The following is a 27332-nucleotide window of genomic DNA, read 5'->3' on the forward strand; positions in this document are numbered from 1 at the left end:
TAAAAAGTGTGAAAGCCACTGGTTAGTTAATGAATGTGGCAGAATAAATTCCCTTTAGTTTTCTTTCCATCCTTCTGTCTTTCTTTGTGAGACTTTTCATTCATTTCCAGCCCAAATGCCACATGCATCAAGTGTCTGAGTAATCACTGTGTCGCGCTTCCTGTGTTTTTGGGCTGAAACTTGGACGTCATGGGGCGTATTGAGACTGTCACTGATTCATTCAGTTATATTATAATTTACTTATTCTTTTTGAGCATTAAGAGCGATGCTTTTAATAATTAACTCAACAAATGGACCTTTTACACAGACTGTGACGACACGTTTTAGCGGTCATCAGCATCGTAAATCTTGTAAAGTTTTATATATATATATTATTTTTTTTAATTTTTTTAAATGTACATTTATAACTCTATCCTTTGTATTATATTACCTTTGCATCAAAATACAAAAAAATTAAATAATAGTTAGTGTTGCTGTGAGGGTGTTTCTAATACAGCGGCTGTGGGAATGACATGCTGACTGCCCTTATCAATCTCTCTAGAACTGATGTGTACCATGCATCATGTGCTTTTTCTCTCAATCGTTGATTCAGAATAGATGTGAATGTTCTTATATCACCTGCACTTTGAGCCTCCCAGGCACTAGAGAAACCATAGACATACAACAGAACTCTAATGCAGGAAACCCATGTTTTTCTACCTACTTCAATGTAATTGAAAAAGCATATTATAACATTTTCCGGGACAGCGAGGATTAGACATGGACACTAATTTCATCCAATACATGATACATCTTTTCATATACAGTAGTTAGTAGACATTGCAAATCTACCCAGATCGCCCTACATTGCTCACACCTGTACTGATACACAGGAGTTTTTTACAGAAAGATAATTTAACATTTTCAATACACTCCACTGGCTCAAAGCCCTTCTACTTTTATGCTAACGACGAAACCTTAGTAAAGAAAGCATTGCCTTCGTACCTTGGCTTGCTAAGTGTTGTCGGGTTCTCTTACGAGAGGTCTCTCGTACTGCATAAGTATCTTATGCTAGGGGAAAATCCCTTTTCCGCGAGATATTGAAGCCAAAAAATTATCCTTAATTTTGTATTATTGTAAAAAGCGTTGCGGCAGCATACAGACATAGGCAAGACGGCTTGTGTGCCTATTGGCTGTTCTGCGGCAACTGCAGCAGCCTATCGAGCAAGGCCTAGCGTAACGTCAGACCCAATGAGGGTGCTTCGCGCCCACTGCGTCACGTCCCGCCGAAACGGGCGTGGCTTAGGCCTATAAATCCAGCCAGTATCAGGATACTTGTTCAGACGACATTTTCCGGTGAAAATTCTTATGTTGGTCATACTTCCAAAAAGTAGAATCTGTGATTGCGAATGATAGTATCCACACCGGCACGGTGACTGACAGCCACATTCTTCTAAAAACATTGGATTCATCCACGCTGTGCCATGCCGAGGCACAACGCACGTAAAGTTGATAATTCCGCAAATAACTGCAATTGCAGATTTCGAACAGAGATGGCGACAAAGAGGAAAAACTGCGGACTTCAGCTTTACATTCACTCTCATAATGTAAAGGTTACAGAATATTTCCAACTTTTCAATTTCCTTCTGTAGTCCTCCAATTGTATCTGACATAATTAGCCATATCATCAGCATACAACAAGGTCTGCATTGCACAGTGTAAGAGATCATCCATCAATAGCCCTGGTCACCCTTTTATCAATATCCGAGAGTCTGCAATTGGTGTTTTCAGACAAATTTCCTCAAATGAACAGTTCATTCTGTCACCCCTAACTATCGGTGCATCAAATAAAAGCTATTTTATGCCAACAGTACATCCTTAGAGAGCCATAGCTCATCCCTCGTAACATGCTTTTGTTCGTTTATGATTCTGTCGACTACCTTTTCTGCAGTTCGATAAAAATAATTTTACATCAACATGCAGTTTTATTCACAAACATGAACATATCATGCCATGCAAAAATCATATATATTATGTTACAACTTTTTGAGGCTGAATTTTACACAAAAATCAAACCTTGGGCCCTATCTTACACCCAGCGCAAGTGTTTTTTGCTAGTTTCAGTCCGACACATTTCTGTCCGATGCATTTGCGCCCATTTGTGCACCCATGGGCGTGCTGGTCTGAAAACGAGGTTTGTTCAGGCGCATTGTTGGCGCGTTGCTATTTTGAGGCAACAGAAATAGACTGTGCCATTGACCAACTGAAACCTGGTCTAAAGTCAATGGCGCAATATTTTTTTGTTATTTAAAGAGCGCGTTAGTAATGTGCGCCTATAGGCGGGTCCACAACGCGCGTACACTCTGCTTATTTAACAAACAGGGATGCACAGCAGCACACAAACATGCCAAATATTTAAAATAAAAGGATTATAATGTAAAAGATTATTATTGTGTACATAAAGATATGGTGGAATCCGGCTTGTCCCGTAGATGGTCTGCTTCACGCATGAGCAGTTCTGTTTGCGCTCTGGAGACGGCTTCGGTCTTTACACTATCAAATTCCGTCATGTAAATAGCGAATCTGCCATGGCGCGAGCGCAACTGGCATTTAAAGGGAGTGGGAGATGAGACTCTGATTGGTTTAACACACATAAATCCCAAAACACACCCATTACTCATGAGAATAGGGACAACACTTTTAGACCATGCGCCTCGCGCCGACCATTTTTCCCGTCGTTAAACTAGCAAAAGGGGATTCGGACACGCCCTAAGTGAACGTGCGCCGTGCGCTTTAGACCATGCGCTTAGATCGTTAAAATAGGGCCCCTTATGTTTTATTGTAAGATCAGACAGGACCATTTTTAACTAATATCACAATCAAAAACACACTGGCTTGTAGTGCAAACAGTTTTTCCTTTACTGCGCTATGTTGACCAGACATGCATCTTGTTATTTACCTATAGAGGCTAATGAATCAGAAATTTTGCTCATTCACAGAAAATACCTTACTTCCATGTTGTGAAATAAGGTGGATACTGTTACCATGATATCAAATCACTCATACCACAATATACGTTTTTGGTCATACCACCCAGTTATCCAGTGGCGAGATGACCTGCAAAAACACAGCAGAGCGAGCGGCTGCATCAGCAGGGCGTTCGGCCCACTGACGGCAGGTGGTTTGACCCTATACAACCCCTGAGAGAAAGAAGCCTGGGCTATATGAACACTTCTTCTGCCCAGACATGGGCCACAGGTCACACAGGCGCAACGGAGCAGAAAATAGAGGAAGAGAAACTCAGTGCACTGCGGAGTTCGTCTTTCTCGCCCTTCTTGTGGTTTTCTTTCTCTCTTTTTCCTCATATGACCCTTGCGATGTCTGCCGCACAATACAACAGGAAGCAGGAATTACACAAGTGAGATGGAGGTGTAGAAAGCCAAAACAGTACCCTTGTGGGGATGAGTTTAAAATGTGTGTTTGGTTCTCCGAAAAGGCATGTGCTTTTATCTTTCTTTGATTGGAAGCAAACGCTGAGTTTATGAAGTCACTGCAGGCTGAAAAATAGCCTACTGCAACAAATTATCCGGGTTTTTTCCCTCCTTCACATCATAATTCTTTTATTAATATTGAGCAGGAAAAAACGCATTAAAACTCAATAATATACTCCCACAGCTACACAAAAGACACTTCACAAGTCGAAATATTGGCTCAATGTATTGCAGTTCATTCAAACTGCTATTTTGACAAATCTCCAGCATGAGATTTTAATAGAATTTAATTTAGAAATGATTTATACAAAAATAAAACGACTGTCATCATGTCGTTCTAAACCCATATGACTTTTTTTGCATGCACACAAAAGAATACATTTTGAATAATGTATTGTACTACAATGAATGAACAACTTGAAGCTTTCAAACTTTCAAAAAAGACACAAAAGCACAATATACGTAATGAATATAAAATTGGTTCATACTACTAATATTTTTGTATTTTGAAGGTGTGGGGAACAACTTCAAGTAGAGAAGTCACTGCTTCTCTTTGGTCTGCTCCTCACAGACCATGACTTCAAAAAACTTGGAAAACACAGTACTTTGTGCTTTTAGTCATTCTGGAGGATGATTATTCATTTTGTGTGAACTATTCCCTTAATATTTGTGTAAATAGAAACCTGTTTTGTTTGTTTGCTCGTTTCAACAGCTTAAATGAAAAGACGACAGCTATTCTGCCAAGCGAGAGAGGAAACGGTGCAAAAGCACACACAAAGGCCCATTAGCGGGTCAGAAAATTCTAGTAGGGTGCACGACAAACACTGTGTTCTTTTACAGGCTAAAGTGTCTGTCGGAATTATGTATCAGCAAATTGCATGAAATCGGTGTATCCACTGAAAACAGACTCATCAAAGAAAAGAGCCTTTTAAAACTCTCTACAGCATGATTGTTGTTCAAGGTTACAGATATTTCCAAATCCATGGGGGAGATAACTATCTAGACACCAGTGTGAAGCTCTGAAGATTTTCAGTGAGAAGAAACACAGCCGTGGTGAATTGTGGGATATATGGCTATTGTTCAGAACAGAGCATGTACAATGAGTATTTAGTTTAATCATATTTGAGTGAACACCCAGCCAACACACCCATGTGGGGCCCAAACGGGCTGCAAATGGGCTGATATCCGGGGCCCACCTGGGCTACCCAACTGGGAACCCAGCTAATTTTGGCCGCGGTTTCCGTGGTGGCCCTACATGTGTTAGCCCAGATGGGTTGATGATGGGCTCTTGATGGGCTCCATATCGGGCCCATATGGGTAACCTAGGTAGCACCCATTTAGGGCCTACAGGAGTCTGCACACATGGGTTGATGATGGGCTCTTGATGGGCTCCATATCGGGCCCATATGGGTAACCTAGGTAGCACCCATTTAGGGCCTACAGGAGTCTGCACACATGGGTTGATGATGGGCTCTTGATGGGCTCCATATCGGGCCCATATGGGTAACCTAGGTAGCACCCATTTAGGGCCTACAGGAGTCTGCACACATGGGTTGATGATGGGCTCTTGATGGGCTCCATATCGGGCCCATATGGGTAACCTAGGTAGCACCCATTTAGGGCCTACAGGAGTCTGCCCAGATGGGTTGATGATGGGCTCTTGATGGGCTCCATTTCTGGCCCATATGGGTAACCTAGGTAGCACCCATTTAGGGCCTACAGGAATCTGCCCAGATGGGTTGATGATGGGACCCAGATAGGTCTTATCTAGGGCTCTTATGGGCCACAACGGGTATATATATGGGCTACCATATTTGTCTGTTTGGGTTACCTTATTTTACAGTAAACCCCTAAATACAATCATTACATGTAATCCACTAAACTATACTAAAATGTTAAAGGTATTCAATGAACAGAAACCAGTAGTTCACTTTTAAAGTTACTTTATTAAGCAAGTACAAGTATCACAAAACAAGAAAAGAAAAAAGTATATATATATATATATATATATATATATATATATGCACACGTTATATATGCATATCTGAAAAATTAACCATTTCACAAACAAAACAATAACCGTGCAGCTTCTCACTCCTCTGTTGTCGCTCTCCCAACGGCCCTTTGAAAAGAGAAAATAAATCAGTCAACCATTATGCCACTTTTTTAATTCCTTTTCACAGTTCAATCAGATGTGTCAGGTTAGCCTTTTGGTGCCCCACATCAAGTGTATCTAGATAAGGGGTTTGCAAACCTGTCCTGGAACACCCCCTGCACTGCATATTGGAAGCACAAAATGTACATTTTGACCAACTTTTACCACTTTGAAGTAATTTCTAAAAAATAATTAGTGTTGAAGATCATTAAACCGTTATGCTGCCTCATAAGTCTGTCTGAAATCAGAATGGTTACTGCTCAAATAAATAAAAACTAAACTAAATCGGTTTTGTGAGGCACCTTAGTGTGTAAACGCTGCCTGCTAAGTCGTTGCCTGATAGGGCAGCGAGGCAATGAGTCAGCTGCCTAAGTTTTCAGATGCAGACTTTGTGCGTTTCCCTCATCTAATATACCGGATTCATCACATTAGCTCATTTATAGAAACTGCAAGATCTGAAGTGGGTGTGCAGTACTGAGGGTTCCCAGGACAAGTTAGAAAACCAAATATTTGCCCATCATTCATCCAACTCAAATATTGCTTATCACTTGACATGTAAGTAGTAGCAACTTTACAAAGTCTACTCGCTCTAATGTTATGTTACAGAACATATTTCTCCTGTTTTACAACATTTGCACTGGCTCTTAGTTCAATTTTAAAAACTAAACAAGTTGGCTCCTTTATATCTTCTTCATATACACTTCCTCCACTACATCCTAAGATCGGCTTCTGCACTTACACTTGTTCTTCCACGCACTCGGACAACTTCCATGGGGTCACAAGCTTTTGGTTGTGCTGCTCCTGATGCCATCACTTCCTCTTCACTTCTTGCCTGCTGTCTATCCTGTATAAATAAAAGCAAGAAAAACTCAATACAAAATAAGTCATGTACAAGATTTTCACTTTACAGTTCAATTAGTCGGGTAGAAAACAAAGTATACAACACTATCCATTCTAAAACACATTTTATGTATTCACACAAGCAATTCTTCAGAGCCCCAACATGGAATTGTAAAAAAATTAATATTACTCCCATGTGTCAGTTACGATTACTATAATGATAAGGTCATGATTTCATCTTTAAAACAGATGAAGAAATCAACAAATTGTGGTGTTGAGCTGAGAGGGTTGTGGTCTGTTGCTCTTTGAATTATATCTTTCAATGCAGGTTTATATTGTTTCAACAATTTGCCTGACCCCTGGGGGCTCCGTATATTTCTGATAATATTTGTGGAGAAACATTACACTGTTTTAATTCAGAATCCTAACCATACATTGTAGGCTACTAATTAAAAGTAATTTATTAAATCAAGTAAAATAAAAAATAACACAAAAGGCCAATGAATCTGTACCAGAAGTGATAGTGCAATGTAGCAGCTAAAGAATAATCCTCCACCAAATTGCCAGTAATCAGCTGGTCCTTGGCGAATCTGAAGAGGGGGAAATAAGAAATTATTCAATGAAAAGTCCTTAAAAAGCAGTATTTTCTTATATCATTCCTTCAAACAATCTTAAATTTAAAAAAAACAAAAACGTTTGCCATTATAACATTCACACTACATGAACTGAGTAATGTCAAGGGCTGGGTAAAAAATATTGATTTCTCGATTTTATTTGATTCTCATTTTTACGAAACAATATCAATTCTTAAATCCCAAGAATCGATTAGTCAACCTGTTTTCAGTTGATGAATGAATGGAACATTGTAGCGTGCATCCCATCCAATAAATCCAGCCCTAGTAATGTCATCTTTGAGACTGTTAGTTGTTACATGATGATTAAAAATGTAAACATAAACTTTAAGCATGGCAATCCCATCAGAAATGTGTATCATTGCAAGGGAAGCACACACACAAAAAAAAAAAAAAAATGTAAACAAATATATTTCCAATACTGTTATCAGTGTTTGAAGAGGTTATGTAAACATACTTCTAACGAATAAATGACTGTTTTATCACTTTACTCATTCCAACGCTTTTTTACCTCTCATGCGTTTTTAAACTAACGTTAGCTGACATTAAACACACAACGTTACCAACAACAAAACACAGCAATGTCAGATGGTACTAAATTACATTGAAATACGTGCTTATATTGCTACAGCAGTACAAAAACACACACAGAGATAACTTATTGAACGTATAAGGTTGCATTAAGCCTATGACTGTTAACGTTTCTCATGTCCATAAACGTTAACGTTAATTTAACTGACTGCTATAAGGACTGAAAAATGTTTTCTTACCTGATATCGCCAGTATTTTTACAGACCACGTACGAACCCTTCCTCTGTTCACATTCCAGCTTTTGTTCTTCATTGATATCAACTTAAATTCGCTCAAAATTTAAGAATTCAACAGGCAGATATAAAATAATCCAGGTCTGACCGAGTAGGCTAATCAATGCAAGCAGCAGCTCAGCTGCTGCTCAGTGCGCGCCTATTTTAAATTTGAAAATACGTCCGTTACTCTCGGTCGGTGACTGAGCCGCGCAGAGCCGCGCACATTCTCATTGGACAGTTTCCTGGAAGACAGACAGATTAACCAATCATGCTCAAAGTAAAACGGCGAAACAACCAATAACAATAGTTTAATAACAGTTAATATAGCGGTGTATTGAGTTTTATTTGCAGTCTGTATTATTATTTAATTAATTAGTCAAATGACATGACAGTGTATAAATACAAATGTAATAATGCAATGTAAACGGTTAGGCAAGCAGACAAAATTGTAAATTCAAACAAAATCACATAAGGCAAAAGGTTTGAAACTATTATTGTTAATAATGATAATTATATTTTAACATATACTGAAGAGCTGTTATATCAAAAAAATTATGAAATGCTAATTAATTGTCACAATAATGTTGAAAGGCAGATATTTCTGCTGTATGTTGTTTCAACGTACAGATCTTGTAAAAATGTCAACGCTGATTTAGAAGTGTTTTAAATCTTTTACTTTTTTCTTTTCTTGTTTTGTGATACTTGTACTTGCTTAATAAAGTAACTTTAAAAGTGAACTACTGGTTTCTGTTCATTGAATACCTTTAATATTTTAGTATAGTTTAGTGGATTACATGTAATGATTGTATTTAGGGGTTTACTGTAAAATAAGGTAACCCAAACAGACAAATATGGTAGCCCATATATATACCCGTTGTGGCCCATAAGAGCCCTAGATAAGACCTATATGGGTCCCATCATCAACCCATCTGGGCAGATTCCTGTAGGCCCTAAATGGAGCGATATGGGGTTATATGAAAACCCGATATGGAGCCCATCAAGAGCCCATCATCAACCCATCTGGGCTAACACATGTGGGGCCACCACGGAAACCGCGGCCAAAATTAGCTGTGTTCCCAGTTGGGTAGCCCATGTGGGCCCCGGATATCAGCCCATTTGCAGCCCGTTTGGGCCCCACATGGGTGTGTTAGCTGGGGCAAGCTCTGTCCAGATTGTCCTCTGGTGTCTGCGGATGAATCCACGTTGAGCTGGGAAACGTGATGTAAATGTTTGCGCGTGAATCCGTGGCCAACAAAACCAAAATTAGCTGGGTTCCCAGTTGGGTAGCCCAGGTGAGCCCCGGATATCAGCCCATTTGCAGCCCGTTTGGGCCCCACATGTGTTGGCTGGGGATCTTGTAAAAATGTCAACGTGGATTTAGAATGGTTTTTGTTAATCTTTTTCAACAACAAACTGACATTATTTCAACCATATTTCAACGTTGAAGGTCGGTCATGTGCTGGCTGGGTATGTAGCCTACTCATTTCCCATTAGTGAACTGACTAGGTCTCACATAGGGAGCCCATCTGGGTTTGCCCATGTTGGACCTACTTAGTTGACCCAAGTGGGCCCCAGATAAGAAGCCCCTTTTGAGCCCATGTCCATCTGTACCCCTGTAGCCCATTTGTAACCCATATGGGCCCCAGATAAGAAGCCCCTTTTGATCCCATGTCCATCTGTACCCCTGTAGCCCATTTGTAACCCATATGGGCCCCAGATAAGAAGCCCCTTTTGAGCCCATGTCCACTCTGTACCCCTGTCGCCCATTTGTAACCCATATGGGCCCCAGATAAGAAGCCCATTTTGAGCCCATGCCCACTCTGTACCCCTGTCGCCCATTTGTAACCCATATGGGCCCCACATAAACGTGTTGGCTGGGCAGTGACTTGACAAACACCTTATTTCAGTCCATATTAACAGCCTCAGGATAAAAACTAACTAAATCAACAATGACAAAATATTGGCCAATAGCCTATACAAGAGTTTTCAAATTTATTTACCTTTAAGTTAGAGCTGCACGATTAATCGTAAAAGATTGCGATCTCGATTCAAACACCCATGCAATCTTATTCCTAACTGACAAAGATTCAGCTACGTCTATTAAACCTTTGACAAGTACGATCACAACAAACATTTAAACCTGTGTTTGGTTCTTTTGCTGTTGTAGGCTGTAAGGAACTAACTGATACCATTTGGCGAAGTGATATGGACATGGAATGCATGTACTTTAGCCGTGTGTTTCCCTGAAAATAATTGCACACCTTAGAACGTTCGTCAACCAGCCAGATTCCAGCATTCAACAGCCCTGTAGTATAAGATTGTATCAATTACATCTTTACACCAGTAGATGGCAACAAGGGACTGTTTATTTGTCATTGAATCATTCGTTCAAGAGATTCCTTCAAAAAAAAAAACCGGTGAATCATCCAGTAATGAAACAAGTGAAGTCTTTATGAGTGAGTCATTGAATCATTCATTTAAGCAGATTTTTATTAATAATAATAACAATTCATTCAAATTAATTAAATATTTTTAAATAGACCGCAGCTATGAACTTTTTGTCAGAACCTCTAGTAAATTACATGTTTAGTTTAGTTGTCTAATCAGAATCATGGAAGAATCGTGATCTCTATACAAAAATGCAGCTCTACTTTAAGACAACACTTTTTCGGCAACACAGAGGGAACCATCAGACACAATGGGATGGAAGTTCCAGTAAGACTGTTTATACATCACCTGCAGAGCCAATTCAACCAGAGCCCAGGCCTGAATGCACCATCAGATCAGATGTAGCACCAGATAAATCACTTTGAATGAGACTGAACCAGTGCTGGATGCTGGCACCAGGCCCGCCTGTAAACGTTTACCAATAGCATTAGGGGACTGTTTCAACACCACTGTGATATTGATTAGTCATTTTTCATGGCAATGGCCATCGTAATCAGCGTTGACGGTGCTTACGGAGGGAGTGTGCGCGATGATGCATGGGAAAGGAATAATGCCACGAATAATGAAATCAATGTCACATGATGCCGTGTTGAGAACCCATTGACACAGATTTTTTTAATAATCTAAAGAAATTTTGTCCACTATAAAGAACCTTTTGTGCAATGGAAAAATTCTATGGATGTTAAAGAATCTTCATGTTATTTATATACATTTTTGTAGTATGTATCATTGTCAGAGCGTAGTATGTATCATCACTATACAAGCATCCTTTGAGTAGCCTGATCCTGACCCTGGATCAGAGTGAAAAGATAACTCCTACACAAAAGCAAAAGGCAACACCGATTGCCTGTAGATAAACTGACGTGCCATTTTGGACTCCATCATTCTTTCACACTCTCCATTGATTCACAGTAAATATGAAGGGGGACCTGACATTTAGTGCCGGCTGTTTCGAGACTATTGACTGTCTGGCTAGATGAGCAATTTTATTTCCATTGATCAAGTGCTGCTGCAAAAAATCTAAATTGCCATACAAACAAGAGGATGAGTTGATTTTAAGCTTCTTATAGTGTGCAGAAATGGAAACTTAAAAGGTGGTTTCATAAACAATAAAATGTCTATTTGTTTGCTATCCACAGATATACCCACACATTTATAAAACTTTAGAAAAAAAAAAAAAAAACATTTTTTTATAAAACTTTAGCTACTTATGTTTTATACAGCACTCTATGACCTCTTTAAAATGATATAATAATGTATTGTTGAGTTAAAGTTTGTAAACTTGTAAAAAAAGCCACTTGAGGTTGTGCATCACATTGATTTTTCCACAGTTACAAACCAACTACTTTTAATCAGGTTAAATTTAATGTAACACATCGTCTCAAAAGGCGTAATGCTTTTATATAACAAAAAGAACACGGTAATTGATCAAATACACTGTGTAGTCTGAGAAAATTCTGTCAAGTGTCTTACTGTGTCTGTCTTCTCAATTAAGAGAGATAAGTCAACCCTGTTGTTGGGAGGTCAACTATAATTTACCCTAAATTCTATAAAAAAAAATTAAAAAAAATAAGTAGGCACAGTACTCCAAGCAGTTATTTGTTCTATTTTTAGATACTGTTGATTTTGCTGAGCTGCTGCGCCTGCCTGTAATTGTTTGTCTGTTTTCAGTGGAAGTTGAGAGGGGGGTCTCGGCATAGACACGCACACACACACACAAGCATGCACCACTGAATAGTTTTAGCATGTTAATGAATATGGAAAGTTAATGTATTTGGTCTTGTTGGACTAAATCTGCTCCGCTGCTGCTTCTGCTTCTGTTGATTATTGATTCTGCTGCTGCAGAGCAAGTAAGGACTTGCTACTGCTAACAGATAAACAGACACACTGCTGTGAGCATGTAAGATATGCTGATGCTGCATAAATACACATTCATGAATCCCGTAGCAGATCTAGGCAGGTGGAACTGGGGAAGGTGGAAGGTTTCAGAGGAACTTTGGTTTCAGGAATATTTTGTGCGCTGCAGGACAAGCAAACACTGAACCAGACTATTTAAATGTTGAGCAAGCAATCTCATTGGCTGCAGGATCAGCATACACGCACACGCACCATGGTCTCTCTGAATAATCAGTTCTGATAGGCTGTAAGGTGCACTGTAAAAAAAACTTTTTTGATTTTAGTAAACTAAACTTAATTTGAGTGTTTCTGTGTTTGTCCAATTGATTTGTCCAATGTATTTCAATTGGCAAAATTACAAAAAATTCCAAAATAGCCCATGCAAAAAAGAAACAAAATATAATGAGTTGAGACTTTTAAGTGTGTGCATTAAAACTGTAATGCACAGGTAGTTCCACACACACACACACACACATCATTTGCACATAGAAATGGGAGATTGCTTTGCACACACACACAAACTTGCCAAGTTCCCAGAATGTAAGGAAACATTAACCATTGTCAAGGTGTCATGAGCAGGCCTATCAGAATAAAAGCAAGCGACGAATTACGCTATATAGCATCGATTTAGAACACAAGGCTGTGGCATTCTTCAAGTGAGATGGGCTAATTTGCTCATTTGCATAAAAGATTGAAAAGTGACAGCACTCTGTGAGCGTTTGGAAATGAAGCCATTTAAATGCTTCAATTAGAAATGCAAATGAGAGAGAATATTGGCAGATGTTTTCATTTCCTAACTCTGTCTTCTGAAAACTTAAAGCAGGATTTAGAAGTGTTTATATTCCGGCGCGTGTGAGGCGGTGACTTCTACAGCCTAAATTAAAGGGAAAAATAAGCTTCATGATTTTTTTACAAAAGACATGATTATCAAAAGTAAATAAATAAATAAATAAATAAATAAATAAATAAATGTGCAGAAAAAGGATCAGAGGGAAATTCAGAGCAATGCATCTATTTCAAAATTCTACAAATTTAAAACTGATTTGTGAAAAGTTTCAGTGTGTGCATGTGTAAAAATAAACATGAAAGACCATAACGAACATTATACTATAAGCAAAAACTGAAGAAAAGGCTATGCTAATGACAAATACAGATAAAAACAAAGGGCACACTGTTGCATAAGCTGTCACTTACATTTTAAAACTAACTCAGACAAAAATCATCCAATACTGGATCTGTCAGAAAAAAAAACAGTGGTAATTAGTCTGTCTGTTGCAGATGCATTCATGTGATTGCATAAGCAAAGCAATGTGTTAATGGCTAAATTAAGGACATAATGAGAGTCTGAAATGAGAAAACATGTTATGCAACAAACGCCCATTTTTCTCCAGCCTCGGAACTCGTCTGTCCTTGACAGCTTGCAAATATATCTGAGCAACTGTTATTAAAGCTTATTTATCACAGAATCTGTAACAAATCACTTGCTTTCAAGACAAAGCTAAAGCTTGCGTATTATGAGTCGACATTAGCCTAAAGCTCATTCAATGTGCAGTTTGTTCAGATTTATGAAGCAAGTGGATTTTGAATGTAACTTAGTACAATAACAACTACTACTACTATTATTGTTGATAAAAAAATATACTAATAAAAATCATCTATCCTGTTCACAAACTATATGACAAAGGATATGACCAAACCACTCACTACCTATAAGATGCCTTAATTTAATTCAGTGCTGTTACAACATTTGAGCTGTCAACTCTCTCATGGTCTCAACAACGACAACGTGTTACAACCACCACACTTCAGCATTTTATCCACCCGACTGACACATTGGATCTCTCGGGTTTTTGCAGCAGACTGTAACTGTCTACACACGCTGTCTATCCATACGGACCCCAGCTTCACAAGGTGACGGGGCCCTGACCACTGTCTGTCTGACTGGAACATCAACTGAACTCCTCAGAGATTAGTTACCCCAGAATAAACCCTCATCACACAATCTCTCATATATCAACATCTGTGAGACTGAGAATGAGAGTGAGATGATGCCGTATCATCCTGATCTAAACCAGAGCTAAGAAATTGTACATGTAGGGGGTGGTATAGTAATATCTATGAACAATTTTGTCTTTGGCGCTACCCTTGTAATTCCATTCCAAACTTTAAACTGCTTGCAAAGCAATCTTGTCAAGTTTGCCCATTTATTTTGTTCTTTCCCTCGCTTTTGGAGAGTAATTCAAATTCTGATAGTTTCGTTTTTCTAAGTCGAGATTAAATTAATTTTGTGAAGAGGTAGACTCAGAGAGACACATAGAGAGGATCGGAGAAAAAAATCAACAAAGGAAGACATAAAAATCAATGGTAGATAAAATATATCACAACTCCTACAGCAAGGTCAACAGGATATGATTCTCCACAACTCGAGCTCTTTTCCTTGCCTTGAGAAAGTCGCATTGTTATTCTGGTGAGGTTGAAGCTGGTGTCTCCGAGCAGGCCTGTTAAGAGGCGGCGTCTCCTCTCACGCATGCTGATTCTGCTCGCTGTTAAACTCCAGCCTCAGCGCCCCCATCTGTACAGCCCAAACTTGCAGACTTAGGCTATGAAATATGAAATAGCTGTGCTCCTCACGTCTCGGATGACTGTACTAGAAGGTACTGTAGATGAAGAAGAGGTTTTATTGATAGGGGTAGAAAAAAACAAGTATGGGAAAATGACACAACAAGCCATTTTTGACCTGAGCACAACTCATCTATTAACTTAAAGGTACAATATGTAAGATTTTTGTACTAAAATATCCAAAAATCACTTGTTCAGTGTGATACATTTCCTGCAGTTGTGTGCTTACAATATCCCAAAAGTTCCCAAAGATTTTTAATTTCAGAGAAATTCCAATATTAAATAATGGCTCGTCCCTGGTCATTGTCGCCTGTCAATGACGTAATATCCGCGTTATGCCTGGTTTCCGCTCTTACTACCATAGTAACCATGGCGACAGACATGGGCAACTGCGTTATGCTGGGCACGCTCATGCTGTTGTTGTTTCATTCAAACATTATGGACCATGGCAAGCAGACTTTGGGACAAAAGGAGAACTAAAACGAGGATCAATATCAGCGTGGCGTTTTCGAGATGCCGAGAGTTCCACGTCCGCGACTAACTTCGACTTGACGGAGACGACGCTCTTTCATGTACTTTATTAAACAGGTGAGCAAATGTACATAAAACTAATCAATGTTATATAGCTCAACATGATGAAATGTAAGAATATGATCAGTATGTTATAGTAATGTTGATCTAGCTTACTGCTAGGCAACAAACTAACACATTGAATAACATTATAACTTTCAACACACTCAAATGCAGTTTAGTGTGATAGTGTAACGTTAGACCAAGTGAAACAGCACTGCTTTACCTCACAAGTTTCATTTGTCTAATAAACTGACCTGTGTGAGTAGTAATTGAGTAGTAATGAGTAGTTGTTTTTTTCAAGGAAAAAACATTTAAATATGTCGTTTTGGTGATCAAAGATGAGTTTTAAAGGGTTAGTTCACCCAAACATTTTTATTCTGTCATTAATTACTCACCCTCATGTCGTTCCAAACCCATAAGACCTTTGTTCATCTTCGGAACATAAATGAAGATATTTTTGATGAAATCTGAGAGCTTTCTGTCCCTCCATTGACAGCAACGTCATTGCAACTTTCAAGGCTCAGAAAGGTGGTAAAGACAGTTAAAATAGTTCATGTAACTACAGTAGTTCAACCTGAATGTTACGAAGCGATGAGAATAGGCTACTTTTTGTGCGCCAAAAAAAAAACAAAAAAAAAACCTTTATTCAACAATCTCTTCTCTTCCATGTCATTCTCCTACACTGTTGATTGAGTGTAAACAGTGCAGCGCTTCTGGGTTCTGCGTCAGAACGTCGGCTCATTATTGGCTAGTTTCTGGGTCATCACACACATGACCAGCGTCGGCCAATAGTGAGCCTACGTTCTGACGTAGAACCCAGAAGCGATGCACTGTTCTCAAACTAAATAACTACCAATTAATATGATAATATAGATAAAATACTGCAATAATAAGTAACAAATGTGCACAGCAGCAGATGGGCAAAAGCTGTCCATCCAAAAATACTGCAATAAGTATTAATATGCAAGTCATTTATATGGCTGAACTCACACACAGACTTAATTGTTTGTTTTTATATTATCATTTTGTATATTATATTTTTTTAATTGTGCATATTAAATAATTATTATGAGTGAGTGAGTGAGTGAGTGGTCTCAAACAAAACTGACAGAGGGGAAAAAAGAGGTCCCTGAAATGAACTCTTTTCCCTCAGACATTCAGATTTTTGTGGAAGTGTCATTGGACGTTGCTGCTAACCACAGTGCGGCTGAGTAGATTTGGGACTTTGGCCAGGGAGGAGGGAATGGCACTACATTAACATTTAATATGAGTCAAAGGAAGTTAGTCACGCCACACTTAACTTGGCTCTCCTTTTAAAAACAATCACAAAGGATCATTTAAGAAACACAAACTAAGATCAATTTTAAAAGGCCCAGTAGTGAATTATGGTTTCCTGTAGGAGGCCGGAGGCGACACTGCGTTTGGCCTCTCGGTCCTGAACGTGGCACCACATGCATTTTTAATTGGCAATCTCAGACGCCATCATTCAATTTTAATTCATAATCAGGCAAAAGTGGGTCAGCTGACAAACATGTCACAGCTGCTCCCATCACCTACAGACAATATTCTTTTAACATTAATGTTTCAGAGGTGTTTAGAAATGGAAGTAAACTGCCACAAAATGGAATTACAGACTGAAGTAAACAAAAGATGAATTTACAAGTAACAAAAAAACTAATGTAATGCACAAAGATGACAATGGCAAATGCTTGATACAAAACAAGCGATAAAAGCTATCTCTATTCGTGAAATCTTATTGATCTGAAATCACGCTTCACAGCGTGGAAACACAAATTACTTGTCGCTGGAAACATCAGTCGCATCGTGCATAGTTAGGACACAGTGTCTTGCTGGATTTTGTTTATGGAACATTTCTCATCTTCAATGATCATAAAGGTTTGAGGAGGAGAATATTAACTTTTTTCCTGTGTGGAGAATAACCATGGTCTGTCTCCTACAGAAGCAGATGTCAGTCTGTTACCCAGCATGCAATCAGACCAAACACACAGCTTTACACACACCAAGCAGACTTCATCTGTCACTGGACTACAACATATCCACCACATCGCAAACAAAGCACACACAGAGAGAGAAAGAGAGACTTAGGGAAAGGCAAAGAAAGAGAAAGACAGTTTCCTTCCTGCTGCCATTATAATATATTGGAACACCAGATATATGAAGGCCAAAGGTTCAACACTCTAAAGAACACTTGGATAAACTAAAATGCTAAATTACTTTTATACTACTACTGATCAGACTTTTAAAACAAGTATTGTGGTGCTGATATCAAGCAAGCAGGGTGGCTGATACTACTTTATTTATTAATTTAGATTTAATAATAGAATGATACAAATTATTTATTTTTTTTATGGCCAAATGAGCACAGTTAAAATTTTATCAAATAAAAATGACCAAATATTGACTGATTAGAAAGCCTAGTCAATACATATTTACTGAGCAGTGTTGGGAAGTTACTTTTAAAAGTAATGCATTACAATATTGTGTTACTTCCTAAAAAAGTAACAAATTATGTGACTTTTTTTAGTGCTGTGGAACAATTAATCGCAATTAATCGCATCCAAAATGTGTGTTTGTGTTTAGATAATATATGTGTGTGTACTGTGTATAATTATTTTGTATATATAAATACACACATATGCATGTATACATTTAAGAAATATTTGCATATAATTTATATTATATATAAATATAAATATTTTATATATAAATAACACATTTTCTTAAATATATACATGCATATGTGTGTATTTATATATACAAAATAATTATACAGAGGACACACACATATATTATGTAAACACAAACTTTTATTTTCAATGCGATTAATTGCGATTAATCATTACCCAGCACTAATTATTATTATTTATTTTTTTTAGAAAGTAATGCATTACAATACTTTTGCATTACCTTTTCTCACCTGGGCTGGGCTTGCTAGTTTGTTTTTTAATAACAAAAAAACTTTTTGGCAAATATAAAGGCCATTTCTATAAGCCTCAGGCTGAAGGAAATGCAAATTTACGCCTGTACAGAAGAGGGCGCAGCTCAAACAAACCTTTTAGCTGTGTTGCCATTCTGGATTGCAGAAGAATAGGATGCAGGAGAAGAAAGTTTTATGTGAACATCATTATGTTCACAACTTGTTATAATTACTTCAATGAGCCTATTGTTTATGCCATAAATTAATACATTGTTAGCTGACTACGTAATTTGTATATGTACATTTCTGAAATACATTACTTGGACACAGTCACCTCTGATAACAGATCACTCTAAATTATAATGTGTACACATGCATTTTCTGTGAAGCTGCTTTAAAACAATATGTATTGTGAAAAGTACTAACCATCATGTTTACACAGTGCACACAACACCGCAGCAACTCACTCTCAATTTTTCTCAACATGGGAACAGGAGAGGTGTCAGTCAATAAATGGGAAAACAAAGTAACTTGTGTTACTTGTTTGAAAAAGCAACTCAGAAATTTTGTTGTAAATATAAAAGTAATGTTACTTTACTCATTAGTTGAAAAAAGTAATTTGATTACTTAACTCCCGTTCCCTATCTGTCGGTCACTTTAGCATTATATCAAATTACCGACTCTTGGGGTCGCTCTTGGGAGCCCCAAACGCCTCTGACATATTCAAAAAAGAGAATTGACAAGTGGAATTTGCATCCACTCCCCCGTACATATGGGTATAAAAGGAGATTGGTGTGCTCCACTCATTCAGCTTTGTTCTTTGGAGCCGAAAGCACTGCGTCTCTTAAGAAAAAGAGATGTAAATTTCTATTCACCTCTACGGACATGCTGCTGTATCCTGAGCACATTTCAGTGGTCTATCTCTCGGTGTAAGCACAGATAAGCACAGGGAGTACCCCAGGGTGCTTCAGAAGTGGTCTAGAAGAGCCAATTTCCTTACAGATGGGCCAAATTCCTCTAAAAGAGCTACACAGCAGATTGTGTCTTTTTAAAGAGGCCTTTCCATCTGTGTCCTGGGTGTGGTTGATTTCTCTCTCCCTCAGATGGACACGATCACTGTCTTTAATGTCTGGGCCGTGCTCACGCTAAGACAGGATCTGCAGGTGGTGTATGCTCTCACTGCAAAAGCATGGCCATGCGAACGTTGTGGTTGCAACCCATGTATTTTTTCAAAAAGCCGAGAGTCACGTCAGCCTTTTCCCGCCCTGGTCCTTCTACCTCCGGGTACAAGGCCTCGGCGACGAGCACTGAGGGCGATCTGGGGGTTACAATGCTTCTGCCAGGTGAATCCCCGTGAGTCAGTCTTCGCATGTCACATCTTGACTGCCATATCCTCCTCTGGAGTTAGCAGTGACTCAAGTTGCTGCGAGCCACTAACATCCCAGGCAACCCCAATCGCACAGTGAATTCGCTCTTGCGACAGGTTATGCTCCGCAGAGAGTGCAGAGGCAGGGCATAATCTGGCAACCGTGCCAAGACTTCTGGAAACTCCATGTCTGGTCCCTGGATGGGACATGAGGAATTCAAAGGGCTATCACCAGCAGTGATAGATACAATCAAAAAGGTTAAATCTTTTGAGACCCTGCCTCATTCCCTCTTGGGATCTCTCCTTGGTCTCACAGGCCCTGCATAGCAATCCATTTGAGCCCTTACAGTCAGTTGAGCTCAGTGCCTTCTCTATTAAGAGGCCCTCCTGACTGTGCTCACCTCCATCAAGAGGGTTGGGGACCTACAAGCCAAAAGTTCCCACTACTCATTTCAGGGATCAAGTGGTGAACTTGCAAGCGATCCCTCCTAATGAGGGAGACCCAGCCCTATATCTGTTGTGCCCTGTGCAAGCCTTAGACGATCAGCTTTAGGTGATCTGAGCAGCTCTTTGTCTGCTTTGGAGGTAAGCAGAAGGGGAAGGCTGTCTCCAAACAAATACTGGCCCACTGGATCGTGGATCAATAAACAAATAGAGCAAGATGAATCGCACTTTGGCAATTGTGTTTTTTTATGTGCGCTGGAAAAAAAAGAGAAGAAAGTAAAAGAGGAGAATATGGAAGCGGTCATTGCTAGGGAAAAGAGGCTAATTTGGCATGCCATTTTTGCAAATAGAGCTTGAGGTAAGTAGTTTTCAGTTTTAGCACCATGTCGCGTTGATCAATAATACACCAATTCATGTTGTTGTTTTTTGGCTAGCCAGTGGATGTAGGTCGTAGCAGTAAACACACTGTGAGATGATCATGTTAAAATCGCAGGCTATTTTGTCGCAAGACCGTAACAACAGCCATCTTTGAACCACTCTCATTGTATGATAGGACCACCGTTTAGGAGCCACGATCACAGAAAATGACACGATTGGTCGTCTTTCGTCTGGGACAGCCCAAAATCACACAATGTGTACATCTCTTCTCTTCCATGTAAATCTCCTACACTGTTGATTGAGTGTAAACAGTGCAGCGCTTCTGGGTTCTGCGTCAAAACGTAGATCAGTTCGTCTATGATTAATGCAGCAAAGTCTGTATTAAAGATTTTTCCATCCATTATAGCTTCCTAGATCATTGCACCTCACGTGACTTTACAGTTTTCAGATCAGTTCCGTTCTCAGTGGCATGTGAATGACATTTAAAAGAAGCATCGCAACCAATAATTCAGTTACATTTTCTGATCAATTTAAGTTGAAATATAGCTGCGAGCAGCGATTACGGGCCCAAGCCGGTGGCACCGCAACCCCGGTGCCTTTAGTTAACTAAAGGCACCGGGGTGGCGGTGCCGCTGGCTTTGGCCCTTCATCGCTGCTTGCAGCTATATATATATATATATACAGTGAGGAAAATAAGTATTTGAACACCCTGCTATTTTGCAAGTTCTCCCACTTAGAAATCATGGAGGGGTCTGAAATTGTCATCGTAGGTGCATGTCCACTGTGAGAGACAAAATCAAAAAAAAAAAAAATCCAGAAATCACAATGTATGATTTTTTAACTATTTATTTGTATGATACAGCTGCAAATAAGTATTTGAACACCTGAGAAAATCAATGGTAATATTTGGCACAGTAGCCTTTGTTTGCAATTACAGAGGTCAAACATTTCCTGTAGTTTTTCACCAGGTTTGCACACACTGCAGGAGGGATTTTGGCCCACTCCTCCACACAGATCTTCTCTAGATCAGTCAGGTTTCTGGGCTGTCGCTGAGAAACACGGAGTTTGAGTTCCCTCCAAAGATTCTCTATTGGGTTTAGGTCTGGAGACTGGCTAGGCCACGCCAGAACCTTGATATGCTTCTTACAGAGCCACTCCTTGATTATCCTGGCTGTGTGCTTCGGGTCATTGTCATGTTGGAAGACCCAGCCTCAACCCATCTGCAATGCTCTAACTGAGGGAAGGAGGTTGTTCCCCAAAATCTCGCAATACATGGCCCCGGTCATCCTCTCCTTAATACAGTGCAGTCGCCCTGTCCCATGTGCAGAAAAACACCCCCAAAGCATGATGCTACCACCCCCATGCTTCACAGTAGGGATGGTGTTCTTGGGATGGTACTCATCATTCTTCTTCCTCCAAACAGTGGAATTATGACCAAAAAGTTCTATTTTGGTCTCATCTGACCACATGACTTTCTCCCATGACTCCTCTGGATCATCCAAATGGTCATTGGCAAACTTAAGACGGGCCTTGACATGTGCTGGTTTAAGCAGGGGAACCTTCTGTGCCATGCATGATTTCAAACCATGACGTCTTAGTGTATTACCAACAGTAACCTTGGAAACGGTGGTCCCAGCTCTTTTCAGGTCATTGACCAGCTCCTCCCGTGTAGTTCTGGGCTGATTTCTCACCTTTCTTAGGATCATTGAGACCCCACGAGGTGAGATCTTGCATGGAGCCCCAGTCCGAGGGAGACTGACAGTCATATTTAGCTTCTTCCATTTTCTAATGATTGCTCCAACAGTGGACCTTTTTTCACCAAGCTGCTTGGCAATTTCCCCGTAGCCCTTTCCAGCCTTGTGGAGGTGTAAAATTTTGTCTCTAGTGTCTTTGGACAGCTCTTTGGTCTTGGCCATGTTAGTAGTTGGATTCTTACTGATTGTATGGGGTGGATAGGTGTCTTTATGCAGCTAACGACCTCAAACAGGTGCATCTAATTTAGGATAATAAATGGAGTGGAGGTGGACATTTTAAAGGCAGACTAACAGGTCTTTGAGGGTCAGAATTCTAGCTGATAGACAGGTGTTCAAATACTTATTTGCAGCTGTATCATACAAATAAATAGTTAAAAAATCATATATTGTGATTTCTGGATTTTTTTTTTTAGATTATGTCTCTCACAGTGGACATGCACCTACGGTGACAATTTCAGACCCCTCCATGATTTCCAAGTGGGAGAACTTGCAAAATAGCAGAGTGTTCAAATACTTATTTTCCTCACTGTATATGTATATATATATATATATATATATATATATATATATATATATAAAAGACAGAAAATATTACTTGTCTTACCTTATTCTGATTTTATGATACACTCAAAATATTCCACAACAAATCCTTTAAATTTAATGTAAAAATAAAAACGAAAGAAAGCAGTGTTGGGCTCACGTAACCCTCTCATTAGAATCAAAATGTTTCAACATTTGTGATGTATTTGGATGCTTAACTATTTATTATAGGCTTTGTACTTCACTCGTGTTCCAACATCAACGGAAAAAATCATCCTCTTCACACGCGCAAAAATGTGCTTGGAAGCATCACAGAGGGCGGTGCTTACCGTGAATGGTACGAATTGTACTACTGACTATTTAAACAGAGAAGTGTAATTTTTATATGTTAGGTTGACTATTTAGGGGTTCAAGCATGAAATGCTGAAACCCTATTGTAATTGTAAGGATTCGTAAAACGCATCGTGCAGGACAAACCGTAAGGCCTAGAGACTTGAAACCTGGCCAGATGGTAGGCCTCAATGTGGGGACAACCTGTCAGAGTATGACCCCGATTGGCCCATAGGTGGCGCTACAGCAACCAAAAGTTCAAAATCGCTCATAACTCTTAGGCCGTTTGTCCCAGGGTCAAGTGTCTTATATCGTTGGAATCCTTGGCTCAAGGCGGACAAAATGGCTATCTCCGATTTGGATGTAGGCAGGGAAAATGTTCTGCTATGTCGAATTTTGTCCAAAACCTACTTTTGCGAACTAGTCCCTGGTTTTTCGCCCGATCGGAACCAAACCAGTCTAGGACAATTCTCTGGACTCTCTAGATCAATAATTATCAAAAAAAAGTTGAACTTTGGCATTTGGGTGGCTGTAACAGGGTCATTTAGAAAAGGGGCGTGGCAAAATACACTCAAAATCCTATAAATCCCAAAGGAAAACTCAGAACTTCACCAAAATTGATGAGCATATGTGTCAGAACACGGTGAGGAAGCATGCAGAGTTTCATGGAGATCGGACCATAGGTGGCGCTATAACTGGCAAAAAGCCTTCATTCTTATTAGGGGTTCAAGCATGAAATGCTGAAACCCTATTGTAATTGTAAGGATTCGTAAAACGCATCGTGCAGGACAAACCGTAAGGCCTAGAGACTTGAAACCTGGCCAGATGGTAGGCCTCAATTTGGGGACAACCTATCAGAGTATGACCCCGATTGGCCCATAGGTGGCGCTACAGCAACCAAAAGTTCAAAATCGCTCATAACTCTTAGGCCGTTTGTCCCAGGGTCAAGTGTCTTATATCGTTGGAATCCTTGGCTCAAGGCGGACAAAATGGCTATCTCCGATTTGGATGTAGGCAGGGAAAATGTTCTGCTATGTCGAATTTTGTCCAAAACCTACTTTTGCAAACTAGTCCCTGGTTTTTCGCCCGATCGGAACCAAACCAGTCTAGGACAATTCTCTGGACTCTCTAGATCAATAATTATCAAAAAAAAGTTGAACTTTGGCATTTGGGTGGCTGTAACAGGGTCATTTAGAAAAGGGGCGTGGCAAAATACACTCAAAAGCCTATAAATCCCAAAGGAAAACTCAGAACTTCACCAAAATTGATGAGCATATGTGTCAGAACACGGTGAGGAAGCATGCAGAGTTTCATGGAGATCGGACCATAGGTGGCGCTATAACTGGCAAAAAGCCTTCATTCTTATTAGGGGTTCAAGCATGAAATGCTGAAACCCTATTGTAATTGTAAGGATTCGTAAAACGCATCGTGCAGGACAAACCGTAAGGCCTAGAGACTTGAAACCTGGCCAGATGGTAGGCCTCAATGTGGGGACAACCTGTCAGAGTATGACCCCGATTGGCCCATAGGTGGCGCTACAGCAACCAAAAGTTCAAAATCGCTCATAACTCTTAGGCCGTTTGTCCCAGGGTCAAGTGTCTTATATCGTTGGAATCCTTGGCTCAAGGCGGACAAAATGGCTATCTCCGATTTGGATGTAGGCAGGGAAAATGTTCTGCTATGTCGAATTTTGTCCAAAACCTACTTTTGCGAACTAGTCCCTGGTTTTTCGCCCGATCGGAACCAAACCAGTCTAGGACAATTCTCTGGACTCTCTAGATCAATAATTATCAAAAAAAAGTTGAACTTTGGCATTTGGGTGGCTGTAACAGGGTCATTTAGAAAAGGGGCGTGGCAAAATACACTCAAAATCCTATAAATCCCAAAGGAAAACTCAGAACTTCACCAAAATTGATGAGCATATGTGTCAGAACACGGTGAGGAAGCATGCAGAGTTTCATGGAGATCGGACCATAGGTGGCGCTATAACTGGCAAAAAGCCTTCATTCTTATTAGGGGTTCAAGCATGAAATGCTGAAACCCTATTGTAATTGTAAGGATTCGTAAAACGCATCGTGCAGGACAAACCGTAAGGCCTAGAGACTTGAAACCTGGCCAGATGGTAGGCCTCAATTTGGGGACAACCTATCAGAGTATGACCCCGATTGGCCCATAGGTGGCGCTACAGCAACCAAAAGTTCAAAATCGCTCATAACTCTTAGGCCGTTTGTCCCAGGGTCAAGTGTCTTATATCGTTGGAATCCTTGGCTCAAGGCGGACAAAATGGCTATCTCCGATTTGGATGTAGGCAGGGAAAATGTTCTGCTATGTCGAATTTTGTCCAAAACCTACTTTTGCAAACTAGTCCCTGGTTTTTCGCCCGATCGGAACCAAACCAGTCTAGGACAATTCTCTGGACTCTCTAGATCAATAATTATCAAAAAAAAGTTGAACTTTGGCATTTGGGTGGCTGTAACAGGGTCATTTAGAAAAGGGGCGTGGCAAAATACACTCAAAAGCCTATAAATCCCAAAGGAAAACTCAGAACTTCACCAAAATTGGGGACAACCTATCAGAGTATGACCCCGATTGGCCCATAGGTGGCGCTACAGCAACCAAAAGTTCAAAATCGCTCATAACTCTTAGGCCGTTTGTCCCAGGGTCAAGTGTCTTATATCGTTGGAATCCTTGGCTCAAGGCGGACAAAATGGCTATCTCCGATTTGGATGGAGGCAGGGAAAATGTTCTGCTATGTCGAATTTTGTCCAAAACCTACTTTTGCGAACTAGTCCCTGGTTTTTTGCCCGATCGGAACCAAACCAGTCTAGGACAATTCTCTGGACTCTCTAGATCAATAATTATCAAAAAAAAGTTGAACTTTGGCATTTGGGTGGCTGTGACAGGGTCATTTAGAAAAGGGGCGTGGCAAAATACACTCAAAAGCCTATAAATCCCAAAGGAAAACTCAGAACTTCACCAAAATTGGGGACAACCTATCAGAGTATGACCCCGATTGGCCCATAGGTGGCGCTACAGCAACCAAAAGTTCAAAATCGGTCATAACTCTTAGGCCGTTTGTCCCAGGGTCAAGTGTCTCATATCGTTGGAATCCTTGGCTCAAGGCGGACAAAATGGCTATCTCCGATTTGGATGTAGGCAGGGAAAAATTTCTGCTATGTCGAATTTTGTCCAAAACCTACTTTTGCAAACTAGTCCCTGGTTTTTCGCCCGATCGGAACCAAACCAGTCCAGGACAATTCTCTGGACTCTCTAGATCAATAATTATCAAAAAAAAGTTGAACTTTGGCATTTGGGTGGCTGTAACAGGGTCATTTAGAAAAGGGGCGTGGCAAAATACACTCAAAAGCCTATAAATCCCAAAGGAAAACTCAGAACTTCACCAAAATTGATGAGCATATGTGTCAGAACACGGTGAGGAAGCATGCAGAGTTTCATGGAGATCGGACCATAGGTGGCGCTATAACTGGCAAAAAGCCTTCATTCTTATTAGGGGTTCAAGCATGAAATGCTGAAACCCTATTGTAATTGTAAGGATTCGTAAAACGCATCGTGCAGGACAAACCGTAAGGCCTAGAGACTTGAAACCTGGCCAGATGGTAGGCCTCAATTTGGGGACAACCTATCAGAGTATGACCCCGATTGGCCCATAGGTGGCGCTACAGCAACCAAAAGTTCAAAATCGCTCATAACTCTTAGGCCGTTTGTCCCAGGGTCAAGTGTCTTATATCGTTGGAATCCTTGGCTCAAGGCGGACAAAATGGCTATCTCCGATTTGGATGTAGGCAGGGAAAATGTTCTGCTATGTCGAATTTTGTCCAAAACCTACTTTTGCAAACTAGTCCCTGGTTTTTCGCCCGATCGGAACCAAACCAGTCTAGGACAATTCTCTGGACTCTCTAGATCAATAATTATCAAAAAAAAGTTGAACTTTGGCATTTGGGTGGCTGTAACAGGGTCATTTAGAAAAGGGGCGTGGCAAAATACACTCAAAAGCCTATAAATCCCAAAGGAAAACTCAGAACTTCACCAAAATTGGGGACAACCTATCAGAGTATGACCCCGATTGGCCCATAGGTGGCGCTACAGCAACCAAAAGTTCAAAATCGCTCATAACTCTTAGGC

At 39.9% G+C, this 27332-nt stretch overlaps 1 protein-coding gene and 1 long non-coding RNA gene across 6 annotated transcripts in view; both read right to left on the reverse strand.

Annotated features, from left to right (window-relative positions):
* cadm2a (cell adhesion molecule 2a) overlaps positions 1-27332 on the reverse strand; it is a 467971-nt gene that overhangs the window by 375415 nt on the left and 65224 nt on the right. The gene's annotated exons all lie outside the window — the stretch shown is intronic.
* LOC311076648 lies at positions 5494-9770 on the reverse strand. Its single transcript, XR_014604688.1, has 4 exons — positions 7868-9770; positions 6978-7055; positions 6365-6469; positions 5494-5592 (listed from the first exon to the last, which is right to left on the reverse strand). It is a non-coding gene; the product is annotated as an uncharacterized lncRNA (long non-coding RNA).

The sequence above is a fragment of the Abramis brama genome, assembly GCF_963993115.1.
Source record: "Abramis brama genome assembly, chromosome: 25".
Taxonomy (NCBI): domain Eukaryota; kingdom Metazoa; phylum Chordata; class Actinopteri; order Cypriniformes; family Leuciscidae; genus Abramis; species Abramis brama.